At 35.8% G+C, this 19,058-nt stretch overlaps 1 protein-coding gene and 1 pseudogene across 1 annotated transcript in view; one reads left to right on the top strand and one right to left on the bottom strand.

The window, feature by feature from the left end:
- The window catches only part of CNTN6 (contactin 6), a 586,479-nt gene that overhangs the window by 355,064 nt on the left and 212,357 nt on the right, over positions 1–19,058 (top strand).
- Positions 17,137–17,233, bottom strand: LOC118006128 (annotated as a pseudogene).

The raw sequence follows: 19,058 nt of genomic DNA, 5'->3' as shown, positions 1-19,058 counted from the left end.
GAGGCAAGCTGTCTCTTTTTTAAAATGATTTAGAGGCAGCTGGGCCTCCAGTCTGCTAGTCTGTTAGTGTCTAGCTTGGCTATTCATCATCAGAGTCAGGAATCTCTGCCCATTTCATATAAGATACATGTCTTGCTACTGGAAGATCTTTCTCCAGAAGTGGATGGGTTCAGGCCAAGGTCTCATCTTGCGAAATAGAGACAGATCTCAGCACTATTTATATCACACTTGAACTGACTCTGTGCCATTGCTCATTTAACCTACTTGTCTTCCTATCTGAAGATGTTCTTTCCCTCTGGCCTTCCTACCAGCTGTGACATCACTCCAGGCAAACCTTAAGGAGAGGACATTTTTAAGGATTACTCTATTTGTTTCATTCTAGAAAAGTTTAACATTCTTGCTATAGATATAGGGAGTGCTTGTATATATTATCTCTTTTCTTCTTTGCAGTAGGAGTTAATCAGTCCAGTTCTGCTTATTACTGACTCATCTCTGGCTTCTTCATTTGGAAATCTAGCCCTTATGCTAAATGCTTTTATATCATCTGGTAGTTTGCATAGACTTTAGTGTGAATGCTCCAATAAAAATAGCTCTCTTCATTAAGCTTTCTAACATGTGCCCAATATTGTGCTAAGTGCTTTACATGAATGATTTCATTTAATTTTCAGAAAACTATTACAGGAAATAGATATTGTTATCCCCCTTTTAGACAGAGGAAACTAATGAAGAACAGCTAAATAGCTTTTCAATTTCACATACCTAGTATCTGGCACAGTTGGGATTGGAACCCAGATTTGTCCAATCCCAAGACTCAAGTATGTTCCATTTATCACACTGCCTTCCAGTGAGTTCTGTTGGGATTATTTTTTATTACTTGATCAGTAATATTATTTTCATCTTCATTTTATTTTTTTGTTGACAAAATGAATGCCTTTGTAGAATCTTCAAAGACATAAAAATTGGATCAAAAACAAAACAGTCTCTGGAAGTTCTCCTTTCCTAATATTTTATGTGTGTGTGATAGGAGCCTAGAATAATGGACTGTACCAGTATTCCAATCTAAAATATGTCTCTCCTTGCTGACACCAGAAAAGTCATGTTGCTTCTCTAGACTTCAGTTTCTTTATTTGTAAACTAATGGTGTTGGACTTATGAATTCTTAATTCCTTTCTATCTTTGATATTCTCTGATTTTCTGATGCATAAGGTATTTCTGCCTCACAAAGGGCTTGTAAAATACACTGGAGATGACACCAGTAATAGGAAATTCTACATCCACTGCTACTTAACTTTGCTCATTCAAATATCTCCATAGTGTCTCTCTAGAGATTCCAAGCACTTACTTAATTTAATATAGTCCTTTATAAAATGGGTCTTCTCTGCAAATCTCTGCTTGAGACATTTCTCTGGCACCCACACAATACATTCACTTTTACAAAGGCTTTATTTTTTCCCCTAAGAATTTCCTGTTCATTTAGCTACAGCCAGAGGTAAAGCTAACAAATTTGTACATCTCTTCAGAGGCACCCAATTTACTAAATGTCTTTTAATTGGCATGAGAGCCTATACAATGCCCTCTGAGAGACAATGAGAAGAATTATTTCTTTAAATACACAACTATGTAGGATATGTTTTCAGATTGAATCTTTTTTTTTTTTTTTTTTTATGCATTAGAGTAGACTCTGCCCCGAATTGAAATTATTTAGCTGCATCTCATGGACTTCCCAGGTTTCCTATCACAAAACATTCTCCTGTCAGGCTTCCTGTCATAAATGGGACCCTATAAATTGAATGATGGTAATGACAATCACTGAATCCTTCTCCTTTTTTTTTTTAATATTCCAGATTATAATTATGGTAAGAAGTTTAATTAGTAACTATTCATGTGGACTTTAGGGTCCACTGTCATCTCATAAGACCTTAATCATCCATTCAACAACTGTTAGTCACATATCTCTGACTGCTCACTTCTGAATCCCTGTGCCTAAATCAGGGAGAGGCACACAGGAGAAACGCGAATAAAATTAAATTAAGATACCAACCACTATGCTATAGATAAAGTACTGAGCAAAACTGACATGGGCCCAATCCTTACAGAACTTATAGGCCAGTAATTTTATCCTTACACACACACACACACACACACACACACCTGTGATTGGTGCATGGAAAGATGCCTATCTTTAAGTGTTTTATAATAGGAAAAGCTCACTTCTTCTGGGGAATTCAATAAAACTACTTTGAGGGTTGACTTTCTGAAATCTGAATAATAATTGACCATTAATTAGATAAAGTGGAGATAAGGCATTTCAGATTGGACACAAGCAAAAATAAACAACAGAGAAACTGGGTGGAAAGATACACAGGTAGTTCAAGGCCAACAGAAAGGTAGTACAGATAATAATAGGGAGAACAGCAGATGATGCAACAAGGAGAGGCAGAAACCAAGTCATATAGGACTTTGTAGGTCCTTTTGCAAATTTGCATTTTTCCCTTTGTCCAAAACAATGTAGTCATTAAGTGATTCCCAGCTGGAAGAGGGAGGTGGGAAAGGGGAGAGAAACAACAAAGACATGATCAAATTTGTGTGTGTGTGTGTGTGTGTGTGTATATATATATAATATTGATATATGACTACATTGGCCACTCAATGGTGACTGTATGGAAAAACGAGAGTTAAAAGGCAATCAAGGGCAAAAAATATATATATATATCAGTGGTTTGGTATAGGAATCTGGCTGTAGCAATAGAATTATTTGAAAAGATTGAGGACTTAATCTAAAGGTTAAAAATTGGATTTGGCATTGTGTAGAGAGGTGAGAGGAAGGAGGATGTTAAGGAGGACTCCCAGGTATCTGATGAAGCATTTGGTTCCGTGGTGGTACCATTTTCTGCAGAAGGAAGATAACCAGATCTGGAGTTTGATCATGAGCTCCTTATTCCACATAAGTTTACTATTCCTGTAGAAGTATGGACTACAAAAATGGCTACCCATGGAACAAAAAAGAATAAGGCTGAGTTGGAGCCATGGTGAATTTGGGAATCATCATGTCATGGGTATGAATAAAATGTAACAGGCATAGATGAAAAAAGAGGTGCCATGACTAAATGTGAGGCAACTTGATTCAAGCTGGTTAGTTGAAGAGAGTGGCTGATAGAGAATATTTAGCAGGCAAAAGTGTCAAAGAAGTAGAAACCACAAAGATATGAAGCAAGCTAGAGAGTGTTGTATCATAGAGTATTTTCAGGTGAGGAAACAGTCTATGACCATTAATTGGTCAAGTACATGAAGAGTTAAAAGAAATATCTATAAATTCGATGACAAGTATGTCACTTGTAATCTTAGTTGAACTATATGTTTATTTAAGAAATAAGAAGTAAAGTTAAATTTAGCAAATGACAAGTAAGAAAATAGAACCAATGCATGTAGAAGCCAATTTATAGATATTAGCTTTGATGGAAGTTAAAATGTTTATAATTTATTGGGGGAATAAAATACGCTACACATAATCTCAAAATATCACCCCACAGATTATGTCTGCATTACAGAGAAAGAGACTTCCCCACTGGCAAGATATGCACATTCCACTCTAACTAAGTGATCAAACAGCATCACTAATAAAGGGACCAACTGAAATAGCATGCTTCCTAATAGAATAGGATGTATAGAACATCATCTATGTCATATTCTTGCCAAGAATGTTTAACCTGAATCTGATCATGAGGAAACCATCATAGAATTCAGGTTGGGAAACTCCATTGTGCAGGCCTTTCAAAAATCTTGATATGGTAAAAGCAGAAAACATAGAACTGTTCCAGATTAAAAGAAGCTGAAGAAATTGTATTGAAAATGCAATTTTGATGTGATCCTGAAAAACATAATCAGATATAAAGAGTAAATATTTTTGGCCAGTTGGATAAATTTAATATAGACTATAATGAAATGCTGTATTCATGTTAATTATTTCAATTGTGATAATACTAAAGATTATTGAAGGATAATAGCCTTTTATTAGAAAATAGATGTTGAGGCATTTAGAGATGAAATGTAATAGTCTGCAACTTATCGTTAGAGCAATAAATCACATTTTTACCATTTGCAGCACATTTAATTTCCTTGTTTCAAATATTGATTCAAGATTTTGTCTAGCATCACATTCCTTCCACCTGAAGAGCTTTCTTCAATATTTCTTTTAGTGCAGATCTGCTGACAATGTATTCTTTGAGTTTTTGTTTGTCTAAAGAAAATCTTTAGGGGCACCTGGGTGGCTCAGTTGTTAAGTGTCTGCCTTTGGCTCAGGTCATGATCCCAGGGTCCTGGGCTCGAGCCCTGCCTTGGGCTCCCTGCTCCGTGGGGAGCCTGCTTCTCCCTCTCCCACTGCCCCCACTTGTGTTCCCTCTCTTGCTGTGTCTCTCTCTGTCAAATAAATAAAATCTTAAAAAAAAAAATTCTTTATTTTCCCTTCATTGTGAAAGATACTTTCACTGGGTATAGAATTGTGGGTAGACAGATTTTTCGTTCAGCCTTTTAAAGATATCCTCCATATTCTTCTGACCTGCATGATTTCTGAAGGTAATTCTGAAATTTTTGTATTTGTTTTTCTGTATGTATGTGTTATTTCTCTGTTTGTCTTTAAGATCTTTCTGTTTGTCTTGCTTCTTTTCTGTTTGAATATGACTCACTTAAATTATTTTTAGTCCTGATTAGTATTCCTTCTGCCCTGGTCTCACTTTTTTCTTATGAGAGTCTAATTACATTTGAGTTAGTTTGATATTGTCTAACAGCTTTTGGAGGCTCTGTTCTGCTTTCTTCACTGATATTCTTTCTTTATGATTTAGTTTAGGGATTCCTATTAACTTATCTTCAGTTTCATTGATTCTTTCCTCAAATGTGTCAAGTCTGCTGATGAGACTGTTGAAGGCTTTCTTTATCATTGTTTTTCATTTCTAACATATCCAATTGATTTTTCCCATCTATCTGTTTAAATTATCCTCCTGGTGTTACCTATTATCTGTGTTTTCCATTAGAGCTTTAATGCATTAATCATAGTTATTTTAAATTTTCTGTGTGATCGTTCCAGTACCTGCATTATATCTGATTCTGGTTCTTTTGATTGGTTTGTCCCTTGGTAGTATTTTTTTTCCCTTGTTTTCTCCTATGCTTTATAATTTTTTGCTGAGAGCTGAACATCTTGGACAGAACAGTAGAAAGTAAATAGTTTCTATTCCTGGGAGTAGGCATGCTTTTACCTCTGGCAAGCCTCCCATGTGGGAGTTTGAGTCAATCTAGCTGAGAGAGGTACTGAATTTAGATTTGCTATGATTATCCTCAGTGTACCACTGATTTCAACTTCCTTTGGGACAGTGGTGTTTAGGGTGAGGATTGGTTTGCCAGAAATTTTTTCTCAATGTCTATTCCACTCTCCTCTTTGGGGTCTTCTCTTTGCACTGTACCTCAAACAGTGTCTTTACACATGTTTTTGAAACTCCCCAAGTTGTGTTCCACTATTAGATGTCACTCAACTCTGTTCAACCTCAGGGTACAGTGATGGAGGGGCATTCTTGTTCTGACTAAGCTTCAGTTTTAGGCAAACACTATGTTCCTAGATTTCAGGAATGTGGCTGCACCAGTCTTCTTGTCCTCTTCCCAGTTGTAACTCTGGGAAAGATGTATAGGCTTTGATTTGTTTTATTTATGTTTCTATCTCCAGCTATAATGTGTTTTCACCACTTCCTGAAGGCACTTCTCCCTGCAGTTTGAAGCCTTCCTTCCATAGGAGAGATAGGGGTGAAGGATATGAATGGGGTTTCTTGTCTTTCTTTCAGTGGCTATTGTTCCCTCCCCTTGTCTGTATAATAAGGATTATACCACAGTAATTTTTTATGAGCTTCTGCTGAGGTCCAAAGAAGGAGCCTGTGATTGGGTACAAAGTTCCCTTATAGCTCTTGCCCCAAGAGTTTCTGTGGTGAGAGCCTGAAAATGAGAGAAAATTTTTGTGTTATTGCAGCCATCAGCTCCATGCTCTTCTTTACCAGTTTGTTATGAAGGAAGCAAACTAGCTTACCAACTCTCTCTAGGCATGTTTTCCTTTAGATCTGGAGCTATTTGATATTCTTATGATCTCAGCTCTGATTGGTTCCAGAAAAGTTGGCTCAAAAAAGTGTTGGCATAATATTTTCCAGCTTTGTTCATCCTAAGTAAAAATTGTTGGTTCCCTGCCTTTCAAATGGTTCAGGAAAAAAAAAAAAAAAAAGGAAAGAAGAACACAGAAACATAAAAAAAGAAAGAGGGAGTAAAACACTGCAAATGTGGAAAGACAATAGTTAGTGAATCTAGGAGAAGTAAATATGGGTATTCATAATACCTACCTTTCCATTTCTCTGTGTTAACACATAGAAAGTGCTTAATTCATTACCATACATGTAATTAAGACATAATCTGTTGAGTGATAATATTATGATATTCTTATTAGTCACAACCAAAATGGGTGAGTCATTTTTTTTTCCATCCTAGAGGGACATTGTAACCCAAGATACTACTACAGCTAATTCTATTTTAAAAATAGACATTTACTAAATACTTTACTTTCTTCTCTCTCAGCACAGTTTTTAATAGAATAGAAATGGTTTTGCATAGATTTATCACTTACTGAGGCAGTCAACTTACTGGAAAGAACATAAGAGTTAGAATTAGAAAAATAGGCTTAAGTACAAGCTTATTTATTTAACAAATATGTGTGGAGATCCTACAATGTTCTATCGATTGTTTTAAAGGCTTGGAAGAGAACAGTAGCTCTGATGCCAATAGTTCTTTGAACTTGCACAAATTTATACCATCTTAACCTTGGTCTCCATCTCTCTGAAGTATGGATAACAATGCCTACCTCACTTATGAGGGTTAAATTCCCTGGTATATGCTAAAGCATTCTGTGAATCATAAACAAATTACCAAAAACATATTATTACAATTCTATTCTAGTTGTTTATTTTTCTTCACTTGTTAGAATTATTCTTTTTGACTCTTTCCTCTATATTTCTATAATGTCCTTGGCCTTTCTTTCTTACTTTACTTCATTATGACTGCTTACAACGTTATAGCCATTTACAATTTCATGTTAATCAAAACCATGAATTTCAGCAAAGGCAACAATCCCTACCTAGTCTGTGACCTTTTTCCCTTTGATCCTGGCATCTGAAAGCTTTTTATACATTCTAATTCTCTTCCATTTTAATAGCTCTGTGAAGCAGTCCTATTTTCTTTGACTGATAAGATCACTGAAGGTGACCTGATTTTCTCCAGAGATGCACAATGAATAAAACACATTGCTGCACACACTTACTTACCCATACCCTCACAAAGGGGAGAAAAACTTGGAGTTGTTCTTTCTACACAGAGGTTATATTAGGAGGAACTCAATTCTCAAACATTGTGGTTATATATGCATCATGAAATTATGTGAGCTGCTTTTGTTATTATTGCAAATCTTTGTGGAGTTTTTTGAGATTTTATCTTATTTTACACACACACACACACACAAAGGAATAACAAAAGCTTTACAACAAGAAATATAGAGTTTATTTTTGTTTCTTATCTTTTAAAGTGCTCTGAAAATACAAACATCTAAACATTTGGGCTACATCTTGTTGAGACACAAACTTATCTTACTTGTAAACATTATGTGTATAGGTGTCTCTCCAAACATTATGTTTATGCAGTTTTGAGTTTGCAAGGTGACTTATTTCTAGCTAAGTGTGTGTCTTGCACACAGAGTACTTTATCCTTGTGATTTGTTTGTGCCATGTTAATGATTCATGGCTTAAACAGCTAGGTTATTCACAAGTGTGGAAAATTGATATTTGAGAGCATTTTATTCTGCTCAGTTGGGCTTATTCTTTATAAAGAATCCAACTAGTAACAACATTTACAAAAGACTGCTGAATATTCAGTATGTATCTATTGCACACATTTGTGTGCACTCCATAGCAAAACACCATCTCTGTCCACCATCAGCCTTCATCTCCAGCAACCCCACCACCATCACACTTGTCACCACAGCAATCACCCCAGAACATCTTTTCCTTCTGCTTCTCAGAGCTTTATATTATCAAAGCACGCAGGGTATATTGAATGACCTGTTGACATTCACCTATTAGTATCTCCTTAATTATTTCCAGCTACTCTTCTAAGCCTTTTGTTTAGGAATGGTGACAAATCTACTCAATGTTTTATCCCAGAGAGACAAGTAAAGCTAAGCGTTTCTTTTTTTTTCTTTAATTTTTATTTATTTATTTATTTAAAGATTTTATTTATTTATTTGAGAGAGAGAGAATGAGAGAGAGCACATGAGATGGGGGAGGGTCAGAGGGAGAAGCAGACTCCCCGCCGAGCAGGGAGCCCGATGCGGGACTCGATCCAGGGACTCCAGGATCATGACCTGAGCCGAAGGCAGTCGCCCAACCAACTGAGCCACCCAGGCGCCCAAGCTTAGCGTTTCTATGCAAGAACTTTTAATGCTTATATTTTCCTTCTCAGGGTTAGAGTCTGAAGATAAGCATCTTCCTTCTCCAGTTTTCAGGGAGGTACTCCAGTTAACAGACTTTTCACATAGTTTGTTTCCAGAGTCCTAGAAAGGTGAATCATGGATGTCAGGATGTTATGTTCTCTGAAGTCATTGTAGAACTATAGTTACTTGGTAGTTCATTTTCAGCAAGTCTTGTTGATTTTTTTTTCTCTTTCAAAATAGTTTCATCCTCCTGAGCAATGATCAAATATGTAGTTATAATGAGTATTCTCTTAGTTTAAACATATCATTAATCTGCAGTCTTTGTTAAAATAAAGATAAGCACTCATTTCTATTACCATTTTCTCTGGCTATTTTTTTTTTTAACCTCAAAAGTGTAACTCATATACAAAGTATGCATATATTTATATCATTTATCACACATTTCATACGGGCAAAGGAACAGAAAATTGATGAAACATGCCTGAATGCTTGTGGCTTAAAATTATATTTCAGTTCCAGCTATAAAAGTGTAATCCAATTGAAATGTTTATCATGCATCTGTGAATATTTTTTCTTGCATATGTAATGGTGTTGCATGGACAATTTAATTTCTTTCTTTAAAAGTAATCCTGGAGAAATTCACTTTATAGCTTTTTGAAAAGATATAACTAAAGATCAGCTCTATAGGAGTCCAAGTTTAATGCGTAAAATGTATTATCTCAAATAATTATTTTATTTTTATTTTATCATTGACTTAAGTTGCTGAAAAACATTGGTGCAATTTTCACAGGCATGGTCTTTTTTTGTCCTTCATGTGTGGGTTAAAGTTGTGAATTTTAAAAAGGACAAGATGAAATATTCTATATACATGGGCATGGAATTTAAAAGGCAACATACCATGCTTCTAAGTTAATATTGAAAGTTACAGTTCTCAGAGAAATAGAATCATCCTAACAAGATTATCATCAGAAAAAAATTAATGTGGTGAAATAAAAATCAGAGTAAAGAAAGTAAAGAAAGTGAGTCTGAAGATATAATGTGTCAAATTCTTCTACTTAAAAATATTCCATTGATTCAAAGAGATACCATGGCTTAATATCTATTATTAGTCAATTAGTAATTTTAAATGTATGAAAAATATTAGTGAAAATAAATTTAAAAAGAAGTAGGTTGATCAAAAGCTGGTGTAAGCAGGTAATTGGCCATGGTCATATTTTTTCTTTCAGCATTATTTAAGTACCAAAATGTCTCACAAGGGCCAATATTCTACTAATTGTACAGTACACAATTTGATTTCATATTTTATAATCCTCAGTGTCATTTATTTTCTAGGTATTTTAGACATATTTTCATATAAAATTTCCTTACTTTTTTATAAATAACAGTACCTCCTAGAATCAAATCCCTAATTCTGTTTCTGGCAACTTTTAAAGAGAACTGGTATCTGAGTCACTATATTGATTTTCTGTTGCTGCAAAATATTACCACAGACTTGGTGGCTTAAAACAACCTGCACTTATCATGTCACAGTTTTTTGTGGGTCAGTATTCTGGGCACAACTCATCTCGGTTCTTGGCTTCAAGATCTCATATGAAAGTGGTACTCAAGGTATCAAGCATGACTAGGTTTTTATCTGAAGACTCAACTGGGAAAGGATCTGCTTTCAAACACTTAGGGTTGGCAGACTCAATTCCTTGAGTATTGTTGGATTGAGGGCCTCATCTGTTAGCAGGTTTTGGCCCAGAGGCTGCCCTCCATTAGTTGCCACATGGGCCTCTTCACACAGCTGCTTACTTTAATAAAGTATACGAGTAATCAATAGAGACACTCTTCTGGCAAGATGGAAGTTACGGTCTTATGTAACTAATCATGGATGTGACACTCCATCTCCTCTGCTTTGTTTTGTTGATAAGAAGCAAGTCCCTGGGCCCATCCACAATCAAGGGCAGGGAATTACAAAAGGGTGTGAATATGAAGGAAAGATCATTGGGGATCATCTTAAAGAGTCTTCCCACCATACTTGTTCTGTTTCACAACTGGCAGTTTGACAGTTTTGCCAAGTGATTATTACAGAAGTATAACAGAAGAGATAGCATGTGTCACTGAATCTAGGTCTGACCTGGAAATTTAAGGGAAGATAATGCTCATACAGTAGGTGGAAAAGTTTCATTATTAATTATTTGCTGTGGCTGGTACCAAAAATTCTAATGCTTCATTGAGAAGAGTGTGCTTTGAATTCAGTAAATATCATAAAGATACCTTCCTTTAATGTAATGGTGGATATTTGTCCATGAAGCTAGATGTTTATTTTTATGTTAATGCCATATTTGAAGAACACAAATTCATGTTAAAGTAATAATGATAATAATAATGTCCAAATTTGGAACTAGTTGTACTACAGTACCATAATATACTGATTTCACTGGACTATAATGATGACTTTCCTTATGAATATCTGAAAATATGTAATAGTTATTGCAATGGTCCTGGGATATAATTCAAACAGCTAACTGCAAACTATATGAAACTTACAAAGCCTAGGAATTAAGCATATATGTGTACAGCAAATCTTATGAAATGATGTATTATTTATTAGAACATTTTCACTCTTGGTATTTTTCACGAGAAGTTCAAATTAGGGAATCATATGAGACTGTAAAGTTAATAGTAATATATAAGATTATGTTGTTTATGTTTATAGAATCAGGAACAACTAGTGCTTGCTTTAGCATTACATTAATATACTTCTGGTATAGATTAGATCAATAAGGAGCTCTACCAGGAATGGTTAAAAATAATACATATATATTATATATATATAGATATATATACACACTTAAAGTTATCATCATTGCATTAAAGTTAGACAGTAAAGAATCATTCCTAAAATTTGTGGAATAATCATTGCTTTTTAGATTTTTATCTAATAAGGAATTTCATATGGCTTGCTAGTTAATAGAGCGAGTCCTATGGGATACAGTACGTCACAATACCTTCTGCTTGGGCGCCTGGGTGGCTCAGTTGGTTAAGCGACTGCCTTCGGCTCAGGTCATGATCCTGGAGTCCCGGGATGGAGTCCCACGTCAGGCTCCCTGCTCAGCAGGGAGTCTGTCTCTCTCTCTGACCCTCCCCCCTCTCATTCTCTCTCTCAAATAAATAAATAAAATCTTAAAAAAAAAAAATACCTTCTGCTTAACATTGTTGAATTTAAGAAGCTGATCCATGATTTCCTTTTTAATTTTATATTTGCTATAGGTTTTACACTTAAGGATTCTTATCTCTTCCACAATGAAAACCATTTGTTTAAAAAGAATGTTTTTTAGCATATGTGAAGAGAAAAAGAACAGAAAAGTACAAAACACTTTGGTATCAAGAAGAGCTTTGATAGCATACTTAATCTAAAAGGCAATCAAGAACCCCAGGGGTTCTCAATGGACATTTTGATAACCACTGCTTTAGAATAAAACCACAAAAGTATAAAATTCTGAGCCTTGTTTGATATTGCTAAAGGCCAGTTAAAGTGCTAATATATCCCATCCTGGCATATAGCCAGCTTCTTTAAACAGAACTCATGATAGAAATGAATTAGTGCCTATAAAGCACTTACAACAGACACAATAAATATAATCTGTTAGAAAAGCTATATATAGTATAGTAATTAAAAGCACAGACTGAAGACTGCATTCGTTCAAATCCTTGCTCTGCTGCTCTGTAAACTTGAATCACTTAATCTCCGTATTTCACTGTTCTTATTTGAAAAACTGAAATATTAATAATGACATCTCATGAAGTTTTATGAGGATTATATAAATTAAGAAAATAGACTTGCATAGATTAGGAACTATGTACTATTTTTTGTCCTTATTATTTTCTAGTTCCTAGAGACATAATCTTATCAATAAATTTCAGGCCTGTGTTGTTTTCATTCATTTAACAAATATTAATTTGATTCATCTGCCAACTTTAAGGCACTGTACCAAATAATAGAAGGAATATAAAAGGGAATAAGATGATTTTTGTCTTAGAAGTATTTATTATTTAATGTAGAAGATAGATATTTGTATATATGTTGGTAGTATATTGAAGGAAATGGAAGAGATTACAGATACCAAATTTTCAAGAGAAAATAAAAATTAAAATAAAAAGGAGTTATTTCTATGTATTTGTAGAAGAAATCATTTTGAGCCTCACCCAGAAGGGTGTCAGAATTGAACCACAAAGATGGTTGGTGTTCCTGAGAGAGTTACCTATCATTTGAAAAGAGATTTGCAGATGTATGTTTATATATGAAAATGTTTCATACCTTCAGACCTTCTTGTCAATACAAACCCAATTTTCACAGATGGCTTCACAAATTCCACCTACTCTATGAGAATTACTCAGGAGAGAAAATGACCTGTTTCATTTTGCTCATTTTTGGAAACTTTCACAAAGACATCTTTAATTTAGAATGACCAAAATATCGAGTCTTATGGCATAAGCAGCAAAATAAAATCCAAATGCAAGTCATTTAGCCATCCTGCTTCCCACTTAGGTGTTTTTCTTTTTTTTTAAATATTTCCTGTGAGTTAGGGTTCTTTCATCTTTTATTTGCAGCATGAAAAGCTGAATTGGTACCTCTTAACTCCTAATTTAGCTTTCTGAGTGGAAAAGACAACCTGAACTTGGCTGTGGCGAGAAGCATTGCTCAGTCTTGCTGGCGGGAGACCTTTTACAGTGTGGAGCCCCTGTTGCACTGGCTAAATGTCTGCCCCACTCAGTAGCCTTTCTGAAGTCATTCAATCTAGTCTTATTATTAAAATAAAGGAGAGGGGGGAAAGAGGTATGATAAACTGCCCTTTTCAGTGTGATTTCTCCCCCTTATTCCTGTGCCAATACACATATAAAAAAAATCTTGTCATATATAAAGGTCTTTTTCACATTGCCTAAGAGAAAAAGAAAAAGTTGAGGGGTGAAACCAATCAAGGCAGGTGAAGAGGTAAGGCCAGTGTGTCCTCATAAATGCCTCAATGTGAGGTTTACCTACTTTATCCACATAGAATAACTTGAAAAAGCCTTTGTTGTTGTTTTTACAATTCAGGGTCTTCCCCATTGATCAGTTTCAATGGTTGATTTCCCCCTAAAGTAAAAGCCTTCCACGCGGAGCTACACAAGCTCAAAAAGCTGCCTAATGTATAGTGAAGTACTTCTTTGGTAGCCAATCAGTTCTATCCACACACACAATTGTTTTTTCCTTTTCTACCATGCTTTACATTCCTTTGAGTTGTGGAAGCCAACAGAGATGAAATAATTAAAGTTTGTGTATGTTGTACAAAAATCCTTCTTCATAAAAATAATATTCACTTGATCTTTTATAGAAAATATAGTATGTTTATATACACAGTTATGGGCCATGGTGTCAGGCTATAAAGGTTTAATTTCCTCATATCAAGTCCTCATATTATTCCCCAAGTATAATTTTGTAGTTTCTTTCCTATAGCCCAGCAGCTGCCTGGTTTTACCTTTGGTCCTGTAGTTTTCATGGGGACAGCAGTAGGGAGGGTGGGGTGATCTGACAATTGGTGGTAGGGATCCAGCATTGCTCCTGCTCAGGATTGGTTGCATAATTTGGGAGGCCAAGGTAGAAATGAAAATGCAGGGTCCCTTGTTCATAAGTTATTGTATGGAGTCCTTATAAGTATGGGTCACTGTGCAGTTGCCGTATCAGTCCCTGGCCACCTAGATAGAAAGATCCAGTGTGTGGCTGTTCTTTGGAACACAAAACCTGCACAGTTGGTGAGGGCAATCTATCTCTGACCCCATGAGGTTCCTGAGGCCTCTTATGATGACCCTTACCTTAGTACTTCCAGCTATTTCCCAAATAGGAGCCCCACACTGTATGACTCCCTTGAGAGGACAACATGTATCTCTGTTGGATCCCACTGCCACCAACCTTCCTTCCTCTTCTTCCTCATCTTCCTTTACAAGTGCTCATTTATCCACAATCAGCCTACTCCCCATGCCACATACACACATGCCAAAGTCCTAATAACAACCCAATAATCCAAGGAGAATAATCCAGCAACAATCAAGAACAACTGAAAAATATTATCCCCCACCTCGAGGGTAGGAAGGAGTCAGTCTTCATGAACTCAGTAGCTGGTATGTACTTTCAGAACTGGAGGGCAATGTTTGCATTTCTTCATGTTTATCTTTCTCTTCTTCCCCAGAAAGGACTGAAAGACTTCTATAAGACACCACTTCTTACAAACTACCTCCCCCAAAATAAGATTTTATACCAAAAATATTGATGGTTCTTATATTCTGCTTATGGGATTAGCAAGAATTTTATTCCTTTAGAATTTTCAGGAGTTGATAATAACATTTTGAAAGTTTACAGTTTGATAATATTAGAAAAAATTCAAAGATTTCAGGATATACAGAATTAGCCATTCCATTGTACATTTGGTTTTTCTATGATCTCTTAGGACTAGATTTTGGTTAAAAAAACAACAAAAAAAATCAATTGAGGTTTTTAAGAATCTTTTTTTTATTTTTTCAAAGATTTTATTAATATATTTGAGAGAAAGATCATAAGAGAGAGCAGAGAGCACAAGGTGGGAGGGGGGACAGAGGGGCAGAGGGAGAGGGAGAGGCAGACTCCCCACTGAGCAGAGCCTGAGATCAGGACCTGAGCCACAGGCAGATGCTTAACCAACTGAGCCACCCAGGCACCCCTTAAAATGCTTTCTATTTCAATGAAACTAAAAATGAAAAATGAGAAATGGCTGTACCTTGTAAGAGTAAAAATTAATATTTCCAGTACCCAATATGAATATTGATCATAAATTCAATTAAAATTCTTAATTTAAATTTAGAAAAAGAGAATATTCAGTTATCTCCTGGAGAATGGTAGGCTTCCTCCCAAACTTCTGTAGAAAAATATGATGTGAAATTGTTACCAATGCTTTTCTATTAGGTATCTCAATTCAGTTTTTGTTTATGGGCCAAATTCCCTGGCATTTAGGAATAAGTTAATTTTGGTTTTGTGTTCTTTTTCTGTGCACATGTGTGATTGTATATCTGTCTAGAATAGGCTTGAGTTACTTCATTCAACTGGTATCACAAATCTGGCAGGACATGTTTGGCATGCAGGGATCTGTAGGTGATGTAGGAAGAGGCTGGAAAAGGTATTTGCAGTAAAAGGCAAGACTCAGCATGGGTTGACTGCCATGTAGCCTGGTGTAGCTAAAGTTGATATATTATACCAGAATTTATCATACCCATCTTAGGATTTTACAACAGCCTTGTGACCCAAATATATGATTTTTGATGACTTAAATAACAAAATGCAGCCAAATCACTGTCTCCTGTGAACTCTTTTGCCCCTCCCCTAACACACACACACACACACACTCACTCACTCTCACACAACCTCATTTCTAAACATCCTTCTCTGCAGTTATCACTGCCCACCTTATTTTGTAGAAAAGATGTAGAGGCATCATCACATTTGCTAACCTCTAACTCCTTTGGGTTTGTCCAGTTTATTTCAGTATCCTTGAAAGTGCCTACCACGTTGACTTGCACATTCTGAGCACACTTAGCAAGTATCTGTTTAATGAATGGATATATAAAATAATCTAAGTAACAGTTTTTGACTTTTGGAGCCAGGAAATTCAGATTATCTATACCTGAACTGGTGATATATTGTCTTCTCCAACTTAACTCCACATCAGTTAGCTGTGATTACCAACATTTTGTACTGACTGCAATGAGAATCCCTTCGTGGCAAATATGAACTCAATGGGAAGGAATTCTGTGATTGAATATTAATGTCTACTAAGCTAACAGAATAGAGAGGGCTACCACCTTTGCTGTAAAATAACCCCCGAAATGTGTTCTACCCCCTCATTCTACAGATAAAACTAGGCTTCAGAGTGTTAACATATTTTATGTCACACAATCAGTGGCAAAATTATAGTAGAAACTCAGACCCTCAAACTCTTGACTATATTATATGTCTCTTCTCACACCCTGTTCACTACATCTCTTTCATTGAGACTACCTTACTTCTACTATTATAGGTAATTTTAACCTTAGTGGATTACAAACAGCCTCTAGGAATACACACAGGTCAGTTGTTAGGTTATGAACATTAAATTAAATAAAAGGTTAGAAATGCTAATATAGTACCTAACATATGGTGAACAATCAGTGCATATTCTTGAATATTATTTCTTTAATGTTACTCTTCTTCTGGTTGCTATATTTATAAAGTTACCTTCCTCTCTGGGCCTCCATTTTTTCATGAACTCTATGATTCACTTTACAAATAATGGGATTTTCCAGTGCACTTTCATCTGTTACATAAAATACAACAAGCTTATGGTAGTTCTCTATTTGCTCAAACTTAGATATGAAGGAATCAACCCTGTAAACCTCAGATTTAAGTCATCATTCAGTCTTCCCACTGCACTCATTGTAAAAAGTCACAGTATAATTAATATTCAATAAAATACAGTGATCTTGAGTGTTCAGTTCAATGAGTTTTAATAACTGTAATCACCATGAAACCACCTCTTAAAACAAGATATAAAACATTTCTATCGCCCCAGGGAATTTCTCATGTCTTTTCTCAATTTAAAAAAACCCAAAAAACAGAATGCCTCAAAAACCTGTGTCATCCTTCTGTAGGCTCTATGATAATTTTCTCTGTATCGGGCCAATTTTACTTCATTCTGTCAAAGTGGGCACTGCCCACTGCATTTCTTATTACCTCCCCTATTCCCTCAGATCCAGCAGAAATTATTAAAAAAGAGAAAAGAACAATTCATCCAGAAATCCTCTTGAGCCAATTTAAGATCAGCAAACTCTTGGTGAGCATGACCCCCCAGACTGTTTAAAAGTGGAAATTTCTGTCTTATAAGATGTCTTTATAATGTTATTGATATTTTAGAGGGAGAAGACAGGAAATCTCCTAGAGGAATGGTGGTACCCAAACAGAATATCATGGAGTTGTAGTCATTACATTTCTGTCTCATTCTCAGCTCTATGGAGTTAGATATTTGGTTTTCTTAGCACAGAGTTGATCATGTCTTTATGGATAAACACTTGCTAAGCAAATTCATAAGATATTTATATATAAATATAAAAATGATAGTTTATATTAATATAATGTATCCATATATTAATAATATATTATTATAATGGATTGTTTTATTTTTCATTTAGTACAGTATTTACATCCATTATCCAAGATACTCTATACTAGTCTTTCTCAACTTGTATTTCATTATCACTCTCCTATTTCCACAAAGATGCCCTTTTAGTGATCTACCCATGAAGTTTTAATACCATATATGCTGTATATCTGTTTATATAATATATGTGTTCTTGTGCTTTATACATAAAAAGTAACATTTTACACCCTGAAGCCAATTTTTACTTCTTTGGGGATTGTTATTGACCCCATTAAGAATGTATGCCCTATTCTTTTTTTCTTGCTACCTGGCATTATGGATTATTGTATTAATCATGGCTTCTTATTTTCTGTATCTCTGATACTTTGCCATCTTGAGTGTTGCTGGACGTGGAGAGACTGCCAAGGCTAGCCAATTCCTACAGATATTAAAGGACTCACCTTTTTTTTTTATTATTATGTTATGTTAATCACCATACATTGCATCATTAGTTTTTGATGTAGTGTTCCATGATTCATTGTTTGCGTATAACACCCAGTGCTCCATGCCAAATGTGCCCTCTTTAATACTCATCACCACACTAACCCATCTTCCCAACCCCCTCCCCTCCAGAACCCTCAGTTTGTTTCTCAGAGTCCATAGTCTCTCATGGTTTGTCTCCCCCTCCGATTCCCCCCCTTCATTTTTAAAGGACTCACCTTTGAGCGGTCTTTCACGTGCAGACTAACCAATCCAGACCCCATAATTCCAACCACTCCTATATTGGGCTCTTACTTTGGCCCTATTCCCCTGCCTGGATGGCTCCAGAGCCAAGTACCAAACAATTAGGGATAGCCCCTACACTCCAGAGGCTGATGAAATTATAGAAACTAGTCCATCCTAAGACTTCTTAACCAGCCTTGCCTGTTCCTTCACTCTTACCTACATTTCCCTCTGCCTCCTGACTGGCCCCAATACTCCCCTGTGTGGCCTTGCATGATGTGGCATTTCCCCTCCTCTTGGGAACTGTCTTTTCAGTGGCAGCCATCTCCCAATCAATTGTCCTCACTATACCTAAATAATAATAAAACCCACATTTTAAAACAATTATGTATCAGGAAGTTGGTTGGTCAGCATGAAATATGGATAGTCTTTTTTTTTAAGGATATAGAAGTTTATTGAATACACCACAAGGAGGGGCAGGCGGGGCAGCAGAGGAGAGGCTGTCTGCTGAAATGCCTTGAGAGTTACTTGTTAGAGTTACGGTGAAGCCTTGTAAATTCTCCCTGTCCCTTACAAAGTACCATCCTTATTGTTCTCTATGCTGGTGGGGAGTACTGCAAAGTGATAAATGTATGATCTTAGCAGTCAGACTCTTGGGTTCAGACCTTACC

This window comes from Mirounga leonina, unplaced genomic scaffold (genome assembly GCF_011800145.1).
Source record: "Mirounga leonina isolate KUSES-001 unplaced genomic scaffold, KU_Mleo_1.0 Mir_94, whole genome shotgun sequence".
In the NCBI taxonomy this organism is placed as follows: Eukaryota; Metazoa; Chordata; class Mammalia; order Carnivora; family Phocidae; genus Mirounga; species Mirounga leonina.
Note: the sequence above shows the minus strand (reverse complement) of the source record. Positions and strands in the feature narration are given on the sequence as shown.